This window comes from Myxine glutinosa, chromosome 1 (assembly GCF_964187855.1).
Source record: "Myxine glutinosa chromosome 1, kmMyxGlut1.1, whole genome shotgun sequence".
In the NCBI taxonomy this organism is placed as follows: Eukaryota; Metazoa; Chordata; class Myxini; order Myxiniformes; family Myxinidae; genus Myxine; species Myxine glutinosa.
This window is the reverse complement of record NC_136261.1, coordinates 391,406,026-391,421,871: the sequence shown is the minus strand read 5'-3', so window position 1 is coordinate 391,421,871 and position 15,846 is coordinate 391,406,026. Positions and strand designations below refer to the sequence as shown.

The 15,846-nt window shown below is 44.6% G+C and overlaps 2 long non-coding RNA genes across 2 annotated transcripts in view; one reads left to right on the top strand and one right to left on the bottom strand.

The window, feature by feature from the left end:
• The window catches only part of LOC137416573 (uncharacterized), a 471,916-nt gene extending 460,611 nt beyond the window's left edge, over positions 1–11,305 (top strand). The window contains exons 2-3 of the long non-coding RNA XR_010982304.2: positions 8,816–8,899; positions 10,685–11,305. This is a non-coding gene — a long non-coding RNA (uncharacterized LOC137416573). The remainder of the gene's footprint in view (positions 1–8,815; positions 8,900–10,684) is intronic.
• Positions 11,306–11,917: 612 nt separating this feature from the next.
• Positions 11,918–15,384, bottom strand: LOC144889571 (uncharacterized). The gene is made up of 2 exons (XR_013621882.1): positions 15,194–15,384; positions 11,918–15,163 (listed from the first exon to the last, which is right to left on the bottom strand). It is a non-coding gene; the product is annotated as an uncharacterized LOC144889571 (long non-coding RNA).
• Between the last annotated feature and the right edge of the window lie 462 nt (positions 15,385–15,846).

Here is a 15,846-nt window from a genome sequence, read left to right as displayed (position 1 = left end):
AAAGACCCAAAATACCCTTCCAGGAAAGAAGTTAGTATTTCAAAAAAGTGGATCTGAGGTGAATTAGCGGGGGTAGAAAAGATCAAGGTTTTGGATGGGGGAAGATAAGAGATGGTGGTGAACAGCTGTTTTAAAGACCTGGAGGGATGAGTGGGATTGAAGAGAGTGGGAGAGTTTGTTCCAGAGGCGGGACAAAAGAGGCATGAAAGAGTGAAGGTGAGCAGAGAGCCTAGATTTTGGCAGTTTAACCATAAGAGGGTTGCAGGCAGATCTTGTGCGACCTGTAGGAATATTTGGGGGACAGAGCCCAGAGAGAGCTGGGGGGGGGGGGGGCAAGGCCAGAGAGGAGTCGGTAGAAGACGGAAAGACCACCAACCTGCCTGCGGTGAGTGAGTGAAAGGCCCTTGGAGTTAGCTTCATCGCAGGAGATTCCATGTGTAAGATGTGGTTTAATGTGTAAGAAAATTGCGACTCCACAGGAAAAAAGCTCAGTGTGGTGAATTGGTTCATCGAGATGAGATGCAACACGGCAAGGTATGGAAGGAATCTGCCGTCGCGGACTGGCATCAGAGAGTGGTACAAGACGTTTAACGAGACTGGAAGTTGTCAGAAAAAGAAAAGTACAGGTCGGTCGACCAAGTAGCTGCAGGAGCAGCATCTTAATAGAGCAAACGTATATGGTTATGTCGCTATGTTTTTATGCCACGAAAACGTCTTCTTCTTCTTCAAATAAAATTACCACTTTCTTAATTGTGTTAAGACTGCTGAGACCCCTCAGACCTTTTCTGACCCTTTAATTCCCCCCCCCCCCCCCCAAGACCCTTCAGACCACCAAGACCCCTGAAAACCCAAAACACCCCAAAGATCCAAAATACCCTTCAAAGGCCCTGATGCTCAAAAAGACCCTGAATACCCGAAGACCCAAAACAAACACCCCGAAGACCCAAAATACACCGAAGATCCTCAAGACCCAAAAGCCTCTGAAGACACCAAAGACCCTGAAGACCCAAAACACCTCAAAGACCCAAAATACCCTTAAAGGCCCAGAGGATCCTGAAGACGAAAATGGCCCTGAAGATCCAAAACACCATGAAGACCCAAAAGACACCGAAATGGTCAAAGATGCCTACCCCTCTGAAACGACGTGTGGTGAGGCGCACGGAGCACGCCGAGTCACGCTAGTATTTTGAATGAGTGTGGGAATCATTTCAACAAAGTCCCAGAAAAATGAATCTGACGCACAGAGAACTGGGACTACAAACACCACTGTACACAGAATTTTGCATAAAATACTGAAGCTTTATTCCAACAAGGTGCAGATTCAGCAGGAACTCAAATCAAATGACGGACCCAAATGCAAGACGTTTTCCTTTGGAAATCCCCAGTCGCATTGAGAATGACGAAGATTACCTGAAAAAGGTCATGTTCACAGACGAAGCTTGCTTTCATGTATCGGGGAAGGTCAACGGGCACAATGTGAGGATCTGGACCTCTGAAAACCCCCGCATGGTTATTGAACACAAACGTGACAGTCCAAAGGTCGATGTGTGGTGTGGCCTTCTCCATGCCTGCTTGGTGGGTTCGTTTTTCTTTGCAGAGGATACAGTGACCTCAACAATTTACATGAATATGTTGGAAGGATTCACCTTCCCACAGATTGAAGACCTGCAACCCGATATATCATTTTTCAACAGGACGGCGCTCCTCCTCATTGGGCCTTCATTGGTCAAGCCGTCCTGAATGAAAAATTTTAAGGTCCCTGGATTGGCCGAGACGGACCAACCTCCTAGCCCTCATGACCACCAGACAAAACCCTCTTGATTTTTATTTGTGGGGATTTGTCAAAGATGGCTGCAACACCAAGATGGCAAACCTGCAGGATCTTCATTCTCAGATCACAACTGCACGCGCACTTGTGGACGCAAATGTGCTGAGCCGAACATGGCAATAACTTGTGTGCCACCGTGTGACAAACTGAGCTCACATTGAAGTGTATTGATGGTGTCCACAAAACCTTATGAGTTTCTATAAACCACTGCGACCGCATGTAGAAACATTCAGCTGCAGTAAAAAAAAATTTTGCCCAAGTCCTTCACGAACCGGCTGTCCATGCCTGATGTTCGACTGAAGGTGACACAGGAATGTGGAATTTATCGGTTCATGGTTTAGCATTCACCGTTTACGCATTGTCTCTTTTCTTTTGGCCTCCCACCCGTGCACAGTATGGGTATCTCGCTTGTATAGATATATAGATTATTTTAGTGAAAATAGCCAAGGGGATGGGATAATGTAATTTGATTTGTTAACTTTCTCTATCTCCGAGTGAATCTCCAAATAATTAAATGAAAGTGAAAATGTCAGCATGTTTTGCACTACAGTATTGTTTCCCATTCACAGAACCTTGTGAAATCCCCTCGAATCCTCACAATTCCTGTCTTCTGCTGTTGTGAAAGATTTAAAACATGTCAGCGGATTTATACAAAGGCTTCAAAACTTGTTTTTTGTTCCACATCTATATCTCTCCAGGTACGAAAAAAAAAAAACATTTCAAATTTTCACACATTCCATGGGTTTGATTTAGTACTGGTTTTTAATATGAACCACAAAACACCATCTGTTAAAATGAAGGTAACAAGTGAAACATGATAAAACAAAAAGTCAAGATTTCCAAAAAAAACACCATAGATGGGATGGACCCAACATCCATGAATCATTGATTACTTTATTGACCCCAAGAAATCCCAACTTCTTGTGTGGTCGACCAGGGAAGGTTTGTGAAGGTTTAAATGGACCCGTTTGCTCCAAATTGAAGAACTATTGGGCAAAAATAATCTTACTGAAGATGACAATATTTCAAGGGTTGCCCATTATGTGTCCGTTACCAATTCATTATCCAAGTCCTAGTTATCATTCAGCATCTCTGTTACTTGGGCGAGTATCTGATGGAAAATGAAAATCTGTCACAATACGAGTCGATACTGAAATGTTGTCGTGGCAAAGATGCATCCGATAAAACTAACCTGCATACTATCACTAACACAAACTCAGCTCCTGCGACGGTCGATTAAGGTTCAATAAGGTGTAAATATAGAGTGAGATGATAGTAAACAAGTCAAGGTAAAAAAAAAACTTTCAATAAATAAAAATAATTTGGAGAAGTTGTGCAAATATCTTCACTTCCCTTGCAATTAGAAAATATCTCCATTCACAACATCAACTCCAATGTGAAAAATAATTTCCAGGGTTATCATCATCATACTAAAATACACCATTTGGTGTCTGTCTGTCTGATGAATTTTTGACCCAAATACATTCTGTCGTTACTTATCAAATCTCAAACAAACTTGACAGGATGACGAAGGGTTACACAATGAAGGCTGTAGCGCATTCATTTTCCCCCTCCCCAAGGGGGTTTTCCCCACCATTGCCGTCAATGGGGCTGCATGTTGAGGTGTATATTGTTATGAATTTGTGGTAGAGGAATATCTAGATCCAGGTAGATCTGCATAGGTAGGTGTCCGGCTGTCGTGATAGGGAACCTCACCTGTAATAAGTTCTGTATTTAGCCCGTATGTCGGAATAAGTGCGTATCTGTGTCCCCGCCATGATGGGGCGGGGCTTGGTAACTAGAATTAGGGAATATGCTAACTCCATTGTGTGTCGTTCCCTCTGTGCATCCCAGTGTCCCTTATGGCAACACACTCCCATAGACACTTAGATAGGCCCTTAGTACAACATGCATTTTAAAGGCCATTTTCCCTGCTAGAGCGGGGGTTAGCCTTGCGGTCCCCATGACAATCTTCTCCATTTTGCCCTATTTTCTGCATCTCTCCTTGTTAACCCCCTTGCCCGCATTTCTTCTTCAACCATCTTTAGCCAAGTCTTTCTCGGTCTTCCCCATCTTCTACTTCCTTCTACATTCATTTCCATCACTCTTCTCAACCAGTCACTTTCATCCTTCCTCAACACATGACCAAACCATCTCAACATGTTCCTCTTCACAGCATCAATCACAGGCTCTATTCCCATCATCTTTCGCAATTCATCATTTGTCTTCCTCTCTCTCAACGATACTCTGCACATCCGTCGAACCATTCGCATTTCCACCCTTTCCAACCTTCGTTGCCGCTCTACGTTCATTACCCATGTCTCGCTCCCATAAATCATAACACTTCTCACACATGCAGCATACACCTTTTCCTTCAGCTTCAACGACACTCCCCTCATCATCAGCACGCCACTCAATTCCCGAAACTTCTTCCATGCACATCTCACTCGAGCAACCGTTGCCAAGTCTGATCCACCTTCTCCATTCAGCATGTCTCCGAGGTAGCAAAATGTTTTCACACCTTCCAGCTTCACGCCGTCTCCAAGATCCAACTCAACATTTCCTCCATCTGCAGCTCCCCCTGTGCACACCTTACATTTGAATGTAGCTGCCACACTGGTTAATGACCCTCTCAGACCACTACATTTTTGATGAACCCACTCAGCACACATTGTACACTGAATGGAGTTCACTCCGACACCCTTCCTACACACAGCACAGGGCCACTTCCCAGTTCTTTCCACCTCACAACATGGTTTACCACTTGCCATCACTTTCGTTTTTCTGATATTCACCTTCAGACCTTTTGTGTATACATTTGTGTATACATTCCTTCCACTTGTTCATCTTTTCCTTCAGTCCATCCATACTTTCTGCAATCAACACCAGATCATATGCATACAACAACTCCCACGGTAAACCTTCCTTTATTTTCCGAGCCAGCACCTCCATCACAGCTACAAATAGTAGTGGACTTAGTACCGACACCTGATGCACTCCCACCTTCACCTCAAACTCACCACTGTTCCCGTCCTTCGTCCTTACAGCTGTGCAGGGCCGTCTTAAGGCATGGGCACACTGAGCAGTTGCCCAGGGGCCCCAAGTTGCCCAGGGGCCCCACGATTCTTGGGGCACCATGCTGCCATATTGTTCATGAGATCTTTTGGCAGAGTCGATAATTGCTCGACCTCTCGCTGTAAAGGCCTGGGATTAAGTTACGAAATAAGACTGCAGCAGCTTACATTTCATTTTTTATGCAAATGGTATAATATACATTAACCTTATTTCATTAAGATTTCCACTCATTTATTCACTGTGTAAAATACGAAACAAGTTTCACTGCGCGTCCCGATTGCCATTTGTTGAATGGCGTCACGCACTTCTCTCAAATTTATCCAGCAAGCGCCATCAGCATTTCACAGCGCCAACTATTTGTCTTGTCACTTTTGTGAATTGTGAGCATCTTCCATTCTTATGTAATAAGGTATGTACAGTTTACCTTCGTCCATCACCTTCATCTTTCCGATATTCACCTTCAGACCTTTTGTCTCCATACATTCCTTCCACGTGTTCATCTTTTCCTTCAGTCCATCCATACTTTCCGCAATCAACACCAGATCATCTGCATACAACAATTCCCATGGTAAACCCTCCTTTACATTCCAAGGCAGCACCTCCATCACAGCTACAAATAATAGTGGACTTAGTACCGACCCCTGATGCACTCCCACCTTCACCTCAAACTCACCACTGTTCCCGTCCTTCGTCCTTACAGCTGTGCGCGCTCTTTTGTACATTGCCATCACTACTCTGATCAACCATTCCTCCACTCCTAACTTCCTCAATGCCCATGTCAATACTTTGCATGGAACCCGATCGAATGCTTTCTCCAGATCAACAAACCCAAGAAACAACTTCTTCCTCTTCTCCATGTACTTCTCCTGCAACTGCCTCACAATGAAAAGCGCGTCTGTCGTTCCTCTTCCTGGCATGAATCCAAACTGCATTTCGTCGATCTTCATTTTCTTCTTTATCCTCCTCTCCAACACCCTTTCCAATACCTTCATTCCATGCTCCAATAACTTTATCGCTCGGTACGAGCCACACTCCAGAGGGTCACCTTTCCCCTTGTATAGAGGGACGAGGGTACTCAGTTCCCATTCCACTGGAATGTAGCCTTCTTTCACCACCAGATTACAGATCTCTGTCATTCTCTTCACACGCCAACTTCCTGCTGCCTTCAACATATCTCCCACAACTCCCGTCGGCCCTCCCGCTTTTCTACCCTTCATTGCTTTTATCGCTTCCTCAACTTCCTTCTCAGTTATCTTCTCTGCCGGTCCTAAAACTGGGTTACTCTCTATGTTGCCATCCCATTCATTCTCTGTATTCAGCAGCATTTCCATATATCTTTTCCATCTTCCTTTAATTCCATCTGGGTCGACAACGATTTGTCCCACTTCATCCTTCAAGCAACTCACCCCCATCACATCACACCTCTCTTTCGCTATCTGCTTTGCAATCCTGAATACTGCTTTCTGACCCTCTTCCGAATCCAAGCGTTTTCCGAACATTTTCCTACATGCCTCCTGTGCCTTTGCTACCTCTTTCTTTGCAGCCTTCCTGGTTGCCTTATAACTTTCATGCTCTGCTGTTTCTGCTCCCGTACCCTTCGCCTTCTGCCACTCCTTGAACTTCTTCCTCTTCTCGTCAATCCTCTTTCCAACTTCATCATCCCACCACCATGTTTCCGAGTGCCTCGGTGGTCCTTTTGTCCATCCACATACCTCACCAACGGCTCCCAACAGAATATCTTTAATTGACATCCAACCACTTTCAAGCTCAACCACATCATCCTCCACCATACTCAGCCTCTCTTTTAATGCCTCCCTCACTGTCACCTCTTTCAACCTCCACACCTTCATTCTCGGTTGGTACTTCACCCGCCGAGCTCTCCTCGCACCTTTCACCCTTACGTCGCAGACAACCAAGTGGTGCTGTGAAACGGCCTCCTCCCCCGGGATCACCTTTGTGTCCCGGAGGTGCCCCCTATCTCGCCTACTTAGATAGGCCCTTAGTGCACCACATTAATTAAATTCCCTCCCTTACGATAAAACTGACCGGAAAGACAAGCAGGCAGCGGTCACGCAGTACGCCACCATGGCGATCGAACATCGATCAGGCAGGCTGAGGCCATGCCCACCACCAGGAGGAGCAAGCTGATTGGCCGAAGGGTTTTGATAAAAGTGAAGACAAGCCGAAATTTTCTCTCTCTTGTGCTGGATGTGAAAGCAAATGGTCGGAGATCGACATTTGCTCCCATCTTCTCTTCTTCCCTTGGCCTTCTCGCTTTGGCTTCGGCCTTCTCAGACCTTCCTTCCGCCCTCGCCCTGCTCGTTTGGTCCCTTCATCTGCGACTCGCTCGCCACGAACGTTGGGTGCATCGGAGGGCCGTGCCGAACCCAAGGAGGACGTTGCACGGCTGCAGAGGCGAGTTGCATGCCCACTCGCACGGCCTGACGCGCACCGGCGGACGTGGGCCTAGCAGCGCGCGAACGGGGGCGCATCGAGGCCTTTCTTTGCACCAACCGGAGCCGCGTTGGATGACGGACGTTACACATCCAGAGACAGATAAGCTCGCATCCAAAAACGCGCACACAACGGTTTCTTTGCTTAATTCATTCCCCTATGCTTGTATGTGAAGTGAGGTGCGCAGGAACCCGATTTAGGATTTAGTTTTTATTGTCGCGTTTCCCTGTCCCGATATTTATTTTGAATAAACCCTTGTATTATCTTCCCTTTCTATTCAAAACCCCGTTTTGGTTTGATTTATTGATTTCAGGTTGAAGACGCCTGCGGCCATGAAGGTAAGTCGGCATAGTTCATTCCGTCTTGTGTATCAACCGCCATTGGATTGGAAATGCCTTCATTAAACTCGAGTCCATCCGCGATCCCCTGGTCTTAACCAAGAGGGGAATCGCGCGGCAATATCAATGTTAAGTTAGCTTTATCATGGCGTTTTTCCAAGGCCACTTCGATTAACAAAACTAACGATAATAGCATAAAGTTATTACAAAACAATATTACTACCATTAATATCTCACCTCCCCAAGGTGTTTTTCCTCCTTGAACAAACGTGGAGTCCATGTTTATAAATAGCTTATCATGGCGTTTTCGTGGGAGCAACGGCCCAACGGCCACTACCAGAGGTAAAAATATTATAAACCACAAACACGTATGATTAGCTTTTTAAACAGTCACTAATGCTCTTTATAACACTAAATGAAAAAGAATCTGGTGGAATCCCGACATCCGTGAGGTAAGTTTTACTTACAGAACTGAGCGAAGATCTACTGTACTCTATATACCCCACATGTGTTGGGTTAATAACATGACCCTTCCTGCCGCTACCGTAGCGGTTTTTGTAGCGAACTTTTGAAACTCGTTCCTGCTATGTAACATGAAACTGAAAGGGAGGAAGCCCGGGTTGAGCTCGTTTACCAAGAAGCTAGCTAGCGCTTGCCAAGCCAGCCGTTCCTTAACGGTTTTGAATGGAGTGCTTGCTCGAATGCTTGAACCACTTGGCGATCTCTGCACAATAAACTTGGTAAATTAACACACACCCAATGTTCTTGAGACCCCACCATAGAATGACCCTTCCTGCCGCTCCCTTGGTGGGCGGGTGTGCTAGTTTATTAAATGGCCCTGTTACAGTGGTTATAAATGGTTCAAATTAAACTCTCCCCATTGCAAACCCCCTCCTCCCCTCCATAAGACGAATATTTAGCGATATTACTCTGCAAATTGCTTGATGTACGCGGGCATGGGCGCTCACCCATATGAATCCGCATGTGTGTCTCATAGTTTCCTAACTGAACGAATCCCTTACCACACACGGTGCACAAGTGTGGGTACACCCCCGTGTGGATACAGGTGTGCTGTAGCACACCAGATAGATCCATGAATGACTTTGCACAAAACTTGCAGGTGTATGGACGTTCCCCTGTGTGACCGCATGTGAATCTGACGGGACGATGAACGGCTGAATCCTTTTCCACATACAGTGCACGGGTAAGGTCACTCCCCCGTGTGACATTTGATGTGTCTCCGACGGTTTGTCGAGCGATTGAATTCCTTACAGCACACACAACACTTTGGCTCCTCTTTGGTGTGAATCGTTTTGTGTATGACAAATATGCTTTTATACCGTGTACTATAAGAACAATCGGTGCACTTGAAATTTTTGTCACCAAGAAGCGTTTGGCGACCCATCACACGTCCCGGCAAGCCAGCCCTCATGGCGAAGCTGTGAGAGAAAGTTGTGCAGGGGGACTTCGCGATAATCTTCTTGTGTTCCTCTGTGAAGATTGTTCATGAGATTAAAAAAGAAAAGTCTTTTTTCCCCCAGAAAACTGCTTCATTTGATATATAGCTCCATAGAAAATACAGCCTCAAAGAACATTTACCTTAACAAGTCAAACAAAGCGTGAATTGTTTCCAATAACAATGCTCACAATATAATCTTTTCAAAAAAGTCCTTGCCCATGTCCTTGAGAGATAATTTAAAACATAACTATGTCCTTGAGAAATCCAAAACTTCACAAGTTCTTGATAAATAATTAAAAACATCACAATGTTCTTGAGAGATAATTAAAAACATCACTATATACTTGGGAAATCCAAAACATCACAAGTTATTGATAAATAATTAAAAACATCACTATGTTCTTGATAAATAATTAAAAACATCACAATGTTCTTGAGAGATAATTAAAAACATCACTATATACTTGGGAAATCCAAAACATCACAAGTTCTTGATAAATAATTAAAAACATCACTATAAAAAATGAAATAAAACACCTTTAGAGGCCATTTTTCCCCGCAAAGCGGGGGTTGGCCTTTTTCGGGGACCGTGGTTGTTGTTGTTTTTTTTGGTCCCCTTTTTGAAGCAATGTTTTACAGCCGGATGCCATTCCTGCCGCCAACCCTTTTTGCCGCCTTGTCGCCAACCCTTTTGTCGCCTTGATAAATAATTAAAAACATCACTATGTCCTTGAGAAATCCAAAACATCACAATGTTCTTGATAAATAATTAAAAACATCACTATATCCTTGAGAAATCCAAAACATCACAATGCTCTTGATAAATTAATTTAAAACATCACAAGTTCTTGATAAATAATTAAAAACATCACTATGTCCTTGAGAAATTCAAAACATCACAAGTTCTTGATAAATAATTAAAAACATCACAATGTCCTTGATAAATCCAAAACATCACAATGTCTTCGATAAATAATTAAAAACATCACTATGTCCTTGAGAAATCCAAAACATCACAATGTTCTTGATAAATAATTTAAAACATCACAAGTTCTTGATAAATAATTAAAAACATCACTATGTCCTTGAGAAATCCAAAACATCACAAGTTCTTGATAAATAATTAAAAACATCACTCTGTCCTTGAGAAATCCAAAACATCACAAGTTCTTGATAAATAATTAAAAACACCACTATGTCCTTGAGAAATCCAAAACATCACAATGTTCTTGATAAATCATTAAAAACATCACTATCTTGAGAAATCCAAAACATCACAATGTTCTTGACAAATCATTTAAAACATCACTATGTCCTTGATAAATCCAAAACATCACAATGTCTTCGATAAATAATTAAAAACATCACTATATCCTTGAGAAATCCAAAACATCACAATGTTCTTGATAAATAATTTAAAGCATCACTATGTCCTTGATTTAATTGAGTTTTGTATGAATTTGAGTTCAATTTTGTATGTCTACCCTTGATTGAGTATTGTATGAATAAACACCTCTTCTCTGTTGACAGGGCCAGATGAGGACTTCCCATCACAAAAGGCACACAAGGCACATAATGTGAGAAAAGGCCATCACTCTCTGTCTGGCCAATGTGTGCCGGCCATGATGGCATAATGCGCTGTCGGGCCTGCAATCAGAGATAGACATTTATTTTTATTGGAGCCGCCCCATGGGTGGGACAGCCTCGAAGAGCACTCCTCCCAGAAGACCCAGATATGGAGAAGAGAAGAACTGGAGTGTGAAGAAGAAGCAGAGAGGACCGAGACCGGGAAGAGGGCCTTGATTGTTGAGAAAGCCTGGAGAGTCCTTGTGTGCAGAAGAAAGACCAGAGAAGGATGAGGAGGGGGCGAGAGATCGCAGACACCAGAGTTCCTGGCATAGAGAACAATTGCGGTGGCAAGGATGGAGGGCCGTGTTAGCAGATTCAGGGTGCACACCTGAGGTGCTCATCTTCACTGATGCACCTCATGGCTGGCTTGTCTCATCTTTGCCTCACTTCATAGTTGGCTCTCATCGTCTCTCTGCTGCATCGAAAATGGGCCGCAGTGAGGCCTGCATCTACACCACACATAGTCACAGGAAAGTCCTCGCCTGAAATTGTAATGTTTGTACAAGTGTGATCTGTATGTGTGTGAAGAAGCAGCTCTTCGTTTGGAAAAGAAGTCCACAAATAGCCTGAAAAATGACGCAGCTTTTTATTAAGAACCAACTTATACAGATCCGGAAGAAGCCAAGACATCTACAGCAAGAGCCAGTCTCATGCCACGTCAAGCCTTCCTGGAAACACATTGATTCTCATTCACTTATATATGAATACGATTATCAGAAAATCTCCGAGAGAACAAAGCGACTGGCGAGAGTCCCTCCCACCGTTATCCGCTGTTCGGGGGAGTCAGCCCTTCCTTATCATTCGGACCAAATGTTTCTCTGGGCTCCGAGAAAACAGAAATGTAACTCACAAAGAGAAGAGTGTATGCTTGGCCAAACAAACCCATATATTTTATGGGTTTGTTTACATGAGTAATTCAAAGCATGTTTATACAGAGTCATGCGTCGCTGTGATTAATACAAAATATATATGGTTAACGATAGGTTTATGTCTGCACTCTAAACATTCTACTCGCGTTACACAAAATCACGCGCATGTGGGCGTGGTTTCACGACCGGCCTTATCTAGCCTCGAAAAAAGCACACGTATACAATTGTCCAGCATGACCTCAGCGAGCCTTTCCTCATCCAAAACTAAAACGAAGCAAAAACCCTTTATTAACTTTATGAAAATAGCATTTTTAAACAACATTTAAATCATAACACATTAGCAACCAACGTCTATAACTGAACTTTAGGCAATAACAAATCTACAACTTGACATTCCTTCCTCTTGTCTCGTCGAGACAAAGTATCTTAAGAGACAACGTGCCACATCGGGCTTTATTGAAAAATAATTGTGTAATGCGGGTATCTCCCAAGGGCATATCGTGCGCCCAAAGCGCCTCGCCCGTGCATTTGGTGAACGTGTCGTGTGGTGCGTGCTCGGAGCCTGAGGGCTCAGAACATGAAAGTCCATTAACGTTTCGGATCCACAACGAAGGTGTCTGGTCCAGATGAGGTTCTGCTCCGCCAGAGGGCCACCACCTCCCCTGCGGAACTTGCTCCCCCCACCCTTTGCAGACCCAGTCCTTGCAGATCTTCGAAGTTAATCAACGATCATGCCCATGAGGTCCCTCACGTGCTGCTGTTCTGGGGAATACATAATATTGTCAGTATCTTGTGTCTCAATTTCCTGGTCAGGGTACAGAGCGTAAAAATCCGATTCACTTGAAGCATTTGAACTTAATACATATGAAGCAAAGAGAGGAACTTCCTTTATGTCAAAGTCTCCCTTGGGCGCCTGGTCGGCTTGCGGGTCTAGGATATCCACGTCGGGTCCCTCGACCGCCAGACCCAGTGTCGCAATCAGATCCATAGTTGGGTCGGAAGGGGGCGTGCAGCTGTCAGCTTGTAATACATAAGCAGCGTTAGCCAGTACACGCAAGGGGTTTATAGCACAAGTATCACAGTCATCACATACACCGTTACAGGCAGCAGCCAGTTCCCACATGGGATCCGCACAAGTATCACAGTCGTCACAAAATTCAATACAATTTTCTGGAGCGCCGGTCGCAACTGCCTTGTTGAAGGACCCGTTCAGGTCGACGGCCTCTGTGGTCAGAGCCATAGTCGTTGTCGGCGGCTTCTTCACTTTCCATCCTGTAAAATACTTTCTCATACAGAGGAGGACTAGAGATTTCATTAGTGCCCCCCAAATTACTACCCCGATTATCACAGCCAGTGCGGTCAATAACCACTTCACTATGGTGCCCGTCCATCCCTGGAACCAGTCAGTGAGCCAGCTAAATTTATAAGAATTTTCGCGCGCGATCCGATCGATCGTCAGGGTGTGGCTAGTTTCCCTTAATTCCGCATACCCCTCCTTTCTCTGCCAGGAGCATGTCCAAAGCCACCCGATTCTGCATCACCATTGTACGCATGTGAATTACCGTGTCCAATAGTATGTCATGAGCCGTAGCGGTGTCGTTTGCCACCTTTTCTAGGGCCAAAGCCAATTTATCTATCCGGAAACTATCCATGACTGTGCCCGCTCCTGGGAAGAAGAAACCAAACACCTTTTCCCATAGGCTCCCGTGTAGTTTAGTGGTTCCATCTTCGTTCATGACTGACCTCTTATAACGCCTGTCCAAGGACTTTGGGTCTAGCTCATCCAGTATCTCAACGTCAGGAAGGACTGAATCCAGATAACATGTGCCCCCCCAATTATTTGGTAAATAGGGGTAAGCCTTGTCGCCGCATATAAACATTGTCCCATGGGGTGGGACCAGGTGGGTGGATAAGCACTGGAGTCCCCTTACCACCCCATTAATCCTACTAACCCCCCTAGAGAATGTTATAGCCGTTATGTTGTGGTTGTGTTTATCTTGCAGTACTATTCGTAATGTAATCCCCGAGCTCCCTTGTCCCAGCTTCCCGGGGAGAGTGTAGGCGCATTCTGATTCTCCCATACGCAAGTGGCCGGAACCCTGGAGGCAGACCCTCCCTTTCTGTGGTTTGACCCAGACGGGGGCAGGCCTCTCGGCCACATGGGCAATCATTGACGGGCGATAATTAAATTGTCGATTGCAACTCTTGCCGTTGTCAACCCCTTCTCTTTCCAGCGTGGTGACTAAACATGGGGAATCGATAGGTTGTGAGCAGAGGTCATTGAGGGACAGAGGTAGCACTATCATGTGTATTCCTGTGGTGCCTGCTTGGGGAAAGTGCATGCACGACCAGCAGTGTGTCCTATTTTGAATTGTTGCCACCTCCCTGGCCACTTTCCAATATGTGTTTTCCCCCCTCTTTGGGGCCTTATCCTGGGGTTGCGGCGTGAGTATGTATTCGATGCATGGTATGTAGTTCTTTTCGCCACCGGCCGCGCCAGGGGTCCAGACGCTGCACCGGACCTGCATAGTCATGCCTTTCTCTAGGCGCGTGCGTGTTTGTAGCTTAAAATCAGGGGTTCCCCATTGGTATCCTGGTTGGGCCAAGGTCTTAATGCTAGCTTGCCCGTCTTCCCGGAACTCTCGTTGCTTTTGTAGTACCATGCCAACGCGTCCAGGCCCTGCCGACAGTGCTAGCCAATTTATGTTCACCCAATTTGTGTGCAGGGCTTTCTGTTCGAAACATGGTAGTGATACTCTTTGTCCCCATGTTACGGTGAGGTGTCGGGTTTCGTTTTCGCATCTATTGGAATCGGAGTTTCCCCTAGCTGCTGTCGCTATCAATAGTATTGTACCTATGATTAGGCCCATCCTTATTGTGGTTGCTGTGGTGTAGTGTCTGGTGCTTGTATGGCCAACTTACAGTGCGTGGCGTGGATCCACGAAGTCTTGCCCTCGCAAAAGACTGCCGTTGGTGTAGTCAGCAACACCTGGACTGGTCCCTTCCACCTTGGTTCCAAGGCGTTCTTGCAGGTGAAGTGCTCCACGAACACCTGGTCTTTTTCCTCTGGTGGAACACCTGGTCCACAAGTCTCCTGGGAGCGCCTGGTCTACAGGTCTCCAATTCATAGATTCAATTCATTCAATTCATAGTTTCATAGAACACCTTTTCTCCAATTTCCTAATCCACTTTTTTTCAAGTGGATCCAATTTTATCCAATATTCAATTTTTTAAATTCAATCCCATTTAATCCAGTCCAATTCAAATTAAATTCAATCCTTCTCTCAGCATCCCATTACCTGTTTCCAACATCAATAAAAATAAAATTATAAAATTAATAAAAAATCAATCATCTCAACTCTCAAATCAAATCAAAAAATCAATCAAAATCATTAAAAAAATCAATAAAATAATAAAAATAAACGAAAATTACTTCAGCGAGAGTTTCAACTAGAATTAACACAAACAAACCACCATTAACCTCCATTAACACAAACAAACCACCATTAACCTCCATTAACACAAACAAACCACCATTAACCTCCATTAACCTCCCCCTATTATTTATTTATTTTCACGAATAAACAAATAATAGAAATAACCTGGTCTACTTCCAATTTCAATTCTGGTCAGTTCTGGTGTCTGGTCACACACAATGTTTTCCTCACCCACTGTGATTCGCTCAAAATAGATTCTCACTGTTATGTCTGAAATTCGTCTCATGAAAACCCATTCAAGAGACAGACAGACAGATCCGGTGTGACAGACAGCCAAACACATAGACACGCCGAAGACCCCAGGGTACCCATCAAACTAGCTTGTCCCCAGATCCACAACACAGCGAAACATGTAACTTTACTAAAATAATCACTTACTCATAACTAATACTCATAATAACTCATAATTACTTATGTAATTACTCATACCAATACTTACTTAAAATAATGTAATATCCCAATCTTCACCCCCTATGCAAATCGAAGCACCCCGGACAATCCACAACCAATATCAACCACTGTAGCCGCCTTCCCGATTCCAGGCAGCCACACGCAGCCACATACATCTCCATCCACGTCACACAAGACAACAGCCAACGAGTGTGTCCACCACACAGAAACCTTTGGCAATGCAACAACCGAACTCCCAGACAACCAACAACAAAACCCAATCCATCTCCATGGCTCATCAAGCAGT